At 26.8% G+C, this 6,000-nt stretch overlaps 1 protein-coding gene across 3 annotated transcripts in view; it reads right to left on the reverse strand.

The window, feature by feature from the left end:
- The window catches only part of LOC119611269 (sex-determining region Y protein-like), a 46,874-nt gene extending 41,916 nt beyond the window's left edge, over positions 1–4,958 (reverse strand). For 2 of the 3 annotated variants that reach the window (XM_037966797.1, XM_037966795.1), the window contains exon 1: positions 4,627–4,958. The gene's annotated coding sequence lies outside the window, so the exon portion shown is untranslated. Of the gene's footprint in view, positions 1–4,612 lie in introns of all 3 variants that reach the window. The other variant, XM_037966796.1, reaches the window with a different exon arrangement.
- Positions 4,959–6,000: the final 1,042 nt, after the last annotated feature.

The raw sequence follows: 6,000 nt of genomic DNA on the forward strand, positions 1-6,000 counted from the left end.
AAGCAAACGTAACTGATTTTAAATTTGTATCTGCAGTTTTTTAAAGCATAGGAAAATCCTTTAGTAGTTGTAAAAAACGAAACTGTTTAAGAAATTTTGTTTCGGATTTTCTTTATCTGTTTGTTGTTAAAAAATAAAAACTTGTTTGTGAATTTTTTCAGTTTCTTTTTTCATAGGAAAAACACTGAAAATTTTTGCAAGTAATAGTAAAGAATATTTTTTGTTGATTTTTTTTTTAATTTTTTGCAAACATAACTATACACACTATTCTTCAACAAAGACTGGCTGTCAGAGTTTCTTCTAGCTGGGATTTTGTAATAGCACAATCATACATATATAAGCACCGAAAGATTATGAGATAAAGGTTGCTTTTAGTTACTCCTGCTTGGTTCCTTTCAAAACGTTAAAATAACATTATTTTCATATTCTCAGGTAAAAAGAAATAAAAGTTTTATTTTACTTTTTCTTTAGTTCTTCAGTTATTTTTTGGCACATTATCTGTGAAAAGCAACTATGATTTTAAAGACCCAAAAGAAAAATATAAATTTTACTATTACACAATTTTGTTGTTGAATTTAAAAATTGTAAATAATGGGGATTTAAGACAAGTACTGTAAATTTTAAATACCCTACAGTTCTATTCATATAGACGTTGTTGTAGTACAATTTTGAAGTAAGAATTCTTTTATGATTTTATTAACATTCTATCACGTAGAATTTTAGAAGTAAAAAATTAAAAAAAAAAAAAAAAAAATCAAATAAAAAATTCATAACTAAGTATGGTTCCATCTGTAAGATGTAAGCACTCAAAGTTGAAAATTTTGAAAAAATTAAAGATAAAAAAAGTTCTTGTATACGCTTTGATTGTAAAAAAACTATAAAAATCCAAAAGTATATATATTTTCTTTTAATAAATGATACGATACATATCACTTAAGAATACAAAAAAATTAAAAGGAAAATAATTAACAGGACCAGCTTCGCGGCTCAAGTTCCCATTATTTTAAAACCATATCTCGATTCAAAAGCACTTGAGCTATAGTAATCTGTCTATCACTTAAATTCAAAGGGGCAAAAAAACATTTTTTTAGATCAGTATTATCACTAAAATATATGTACATTTAGGCGTATGAGTGATATGGGTTATTTATAACACGTATGCATGTATACGCTGCGGATACTTCAATATTTAAAAAGAATTTTTTATTAAGAATATTATTGATAATTTTAAAAGTATTGAATATTTGCATAACTAAAACTAGTCTAAAATTAAGACCAAAAAATTTTTTAAATTTGACATATAAAAAATTTAAATATATTTTGATGACAAATTAATGTCCTCTTTTATCCTCCATTAGCGTGAAAATCTTTCAATGTTATCCCATCACATCTGGTATTCAAGATATCGTGTTCTGAAGTTCGAAAAACGTAATTTTTGGCCCTTGTTGAGATGTTATAACAGGGCCAAGGCAACTTTATAAAATGTTGAATGTCATCTAAAAGTCCTTGATGTCAGCTTTAAAATGAAGGCTGAAGACATCTGAATATCTTCTTTCTTCTTCGAGATATATTCACCATAAGCATAATACAGCAATAAATTAACAAAAACTGTATTTTTTCTCAAATTTCGCCTTTATTTGATAAAAATTTTATATATTCCAATTTTTAATTTTTTCCTATAAAATAAGATTTTGAATAGTTTAAAAATCTTCTGTAATTACTTAGATATCATCCATTGAAGTTGACGGACGGACAGACATCGTTAAGTTGAATCAGAAAACGATTTTCAGTCGATTGCAACATCCTCAAATCGATATAGATCCAGTAGTTTTGTTCCTTATAAACAATAAACAATATTTTCAAAACATAATATCCTACGCACTATAGTAGTGTAGGGTATAAATACAATGAATATTCCGTAGACCATGAGTTTTGAAACTTTAGGTAAAGATATCTCAAAAAAGAAAGAAAATATGTCAAATGTTAAGCTTTTATTTTAATGTTGCATACGACATTTTATAAACAAAACAATTGTCTTTGAGCTGTTATAACGTCTCAAAAATAGCGTTTCTTTTTCAGGGTTTCGACTTTTTTCGAATTTTGTTTATTTTTTTATTTTTCCCGTGCACTGAGAGCTATTCCTACATGACTTTCTCGTGATCACTCTATTGGTCACATGAATCACATCATTTTACTAAAAACTAAACTTTTTTAAAAGGAGTATCTTTATATCTTTAAGCAAAAAAATCTAAGTATTTCCAAAAAAAATCACATTTATCACCACATCAAAGATATATTTTTTTTAACTGAAGATAATTTTTTTTATTTAAAAAAATTTATTTTGGGGTTTTATGTTAAATTTGTGTAATTCCTTTATTTTTGTTAATACTATTAATCGAAGTAGTTGTTTTCTAAAATACTACTATTGAACTTCCAAAATAAGAACATACAAATTACTTCTAGACAACGACTTCAGAAGTAGTGAATTTAGAATCAAATGAAAAGGACATCCCTTCTATGACAAGCCTGTGTTAAAATCATCACTTCTGCAAGTCTTTTTCAGTACTTCTTCTACTTCTTTTTCGCTTCTGGAAGTTTTTTTTGCAGGTATAGAATATTAATCGGTTCAAAACTCATCCTATATTTTTTTTGAATTTGATTACTTCATGAATATCGTTCTTAATAATTTTGCTATAAAATTAATCAAGTGATCGAGAAAAACAAAAATTATATTTATAAACTAATGTCTGTAATAAAACAAAAATTAATTAATTTAATTACTCAAATTAATTGTGTTTATGAATTAAACAGTTTGCTTGTAAATTTATTAAAAATAATATTTACAAATTCTAATAATTTTCTGAGTTGATTAATCCATGACCTTGTACTTCTGTCCATGTAAACTTTGTAATCAAACTGCAAGATAATTCGGTAAGAAAAGAATCGGTCGATTATTTTTCTTAACTGAATCTCTCCATTTGAAATTTGTAACTAATTATGTCAAATATAGTACTACATTTAAAACAAATCGGCAAGAATATGTTTTATTTTCATATAAATCGATCCTCATTTAACTCTAGGTCCCTTATAGATGACTCTAGCCCCCAATTAAGGTCTCTTTCAGAAATTCGGTTTTTTTCTATCAATAAATTTTTTATTTATGAGTATCTAAATTCATTCAGATTCGCATTTACCGGATCATATATAATAGCAAACTTTTCGAAAGTATATCTGACAGAATTAAGTAAGATTTAAATACCGAAGATATCTGAGGTCTTCATAAAATTGATTTCTACAGACATACAGACGGACGGATGGACGGACAGACAGACAGAAGGACATGGCTTCATCGACTCCGCTATCTTTATAGGGTCGGATAATTACATTGTGGAAATTACAAACGAAATGACAAACTTATATATATGTATATACCCTTCTCACGAATTTGAAGGGTATAATAAATCACGTTTTAAACAAACTCATAAACGAGAGAAAAATATGCAAATGCATGTTTTTTATGGTGCACAGTATGAACTCATGGATAAGATATTTAAACCTTTCAGACCAATTTAACAATTTTGGCATCGTTTCGTTAGCACATGCAAAAACATTATTTTACCCATAAGAGCATAATTTTGCATGATTTGATTTTAAAAGCATATTTAACTTATATGTCGAGTTTTTTAGAGCCTATATTACATTTTGAGTGCATAATCAAACCTGCATGATCAAACCTTGAGTAACATTGATCAAATATTTGACGGGAAAGGTGGTGGCACTTTTTTGTATGAAATAGTTTTTCCGATTCCGATTACTGTTTGATATTTTACTACTTGAACCTTTATGAAAGTTCCCCCCTTAACACATAGGGGTTAACAAAATGTATCTTAAGCCATACTTTTCCCAAAAACTTTTTAATGCATTATATTTTTTCCTCATTTATGACATGTCATATTTTATATATAAATTCATACGTTAAAGACAAAGAATTATAAAGATGTTGCATGTGATGTACTTAATGTGTCAGTAAAAAAGTTAACAAAATATTCATTATAAAATTGAGTAATAGAGTCATAAGGAGGAAAGCAACATATAAAATTCCGCGGTTTCCTTTTTATACAAAAACTTCCCTTAACCTCTAGCCAAAAATATATAAATTTTTTTTGTTGGAGTCATAAAAGTAACACCAGTTTAACGATGACAACAACAATGCAGATATATACATTAATGGTACCGTAGTTGCATGTTGTTGCGCTTGTTGCAATAATATACAAGTTGTAAATGTAAATAATGAAATTATATACAAACGCATATAAATATAGTAGGTATAAATATAGTTTTGTGTATATGTAAATATAAATTGTAAATTACATATGCAGAACAAAAAGGTTAACAACAAAAAGTACAAAAGAAAAATGTATATGTATTTAACAATACAATGTAACAATAGTAAAAATAACTACAATAAATTTTTATTTAAACTAAAAACTTTTGAAATGTCAATGGTATACAACTATGAAAGGAAAAATAACTATTTGTAGTATGCGGTAGTAGTAGTAGTAATATAAATGGTAGTAAATATTACAAAAAAAAAAAAGAAATGGTAACAAACCAAATATGACATACGGAAGTTGGCTTAAACGGAAGCGGATATTGTATTAAAATTCACTTGTTTTGTTGCACTTTTGTTGGTTTTTATTTTTTAATTTTTATATTTGTAAAACTTTTTTTTATCATAACAATTATTTACACTTGTTTAATTTCTTGCACACTTCAATGCTTAAATTATATATTATTTTTTTTTTTATTTTTTCACAATTTTTTGCTAATATTTGTAAATTATTTAATATACTTTTTTTTATTTCTTTAGCTTGCACTTTAATAATATATTTTTTTTTTTAAATTTATTTTCTTTTTTTATTATTATTTATTCTTTTTTAAAACGAGCACGAGTTCAAAAACATTAACGTTACGTTAAGTGGTTGCACGACAACTAAATTGTTTCGTTTATTAACAGCAACTCTAAGGTCCTGAAAATCCTCGGGACAAATCATAACATTTCGTCGAAATACGACGTCTTCGTGCTTCGTTAAACCTTCTACATACTTATAAACACTGCTACGAAAACTGGTCGATGTTTCGATAATTTAGCAAATGTTGATAGCAGCAATGTTGCTAATGTTAGTAACATTTTTGTTTGTGGAGGTTTGTCCACATGTTGTAAACATGAGAAATGTTTGGATGGGTTAATGTAAATAGAATTAAGGTTGTTGTGTTGCAACTGTTGTTAGGTAATTAGTAAGTTAGTTAGTTAGTTAGTTAGTCAGTTAGTTAGTTAGTTAGTTAGTTAGTTAGTTAGTCAGTCAGTTAGTTAGTTAGTTAGTTAGTTAGTTAGTTAGTTAGTTAGTTAGGTAGGTAGGTAGGTAGTTAGTTAGTAGGTAGTTAGTTAGTTAGTTAGTTAGTAGTAGTTAGTTAGTTAGTTAGTTAGTTAGTTAGTTAGTTAGTTAGTTAGTTAGTTAGTTAGTTAGTTAGTAGTTAGTTAGTTAGTTAGTTAGTTAGTTAGTTAGTTAGTTAGTTAGTTAGTTAGTAGTAGTTAGTTAGTTAGTTAGTTAGTTAGTAGTTAGTTAGTTAGTTAGTTAGTTAGTTAGTTAGTTAGTTAGTTAGTAGTTAGTTAGTTAGTTAGTTAGTTAGTTAGTTAGTTAGTTAGTTAGTTAGTTAGTAGTAGTTAGTTAGTTAGTTAGTAGTTAGTTAGTTAGTTAGTTAGTTAGTTAGTTAGTTAGTTAGTTAGTAGTTAGTTAGTTAGTTAGTTAGTTAGTTAGTAGTTAGTTAGTTAGTTAGTTAGTTAGTTAGTAGTTAGTTAGTTAGTTAGTTAGTTAGTTGTTAGTAGTTAGTCAGTCAGTTAGTTAGTAGTTAGTTAGTTAGTTAGTTAGTTAGTTAGGTAGGTAGGTAGGTAGTTAGTTAGTTAGTTAGTTAGTTAGTTAGTTAGTTAGTTAGTAGTTA

The sequence above is a fragment of the Lucilia sericata genome, unplaced genomic scaffold (assembly GCF_015586225.1).
Source record: "Lucilia sericata isolate MDLA Ls3-8-SP2 unplaced genomic scaffold, ASM1558622v1 Contig001403F_arrow, whole genome shotgun sequence".
NCBI classification, from domain to species: domain Eukaryota; kingdom Metazoa; phylum Arthropoda; class Insecta; order Diptera; family Calliphoridae; genus Lucilia; species Lucilia sericata.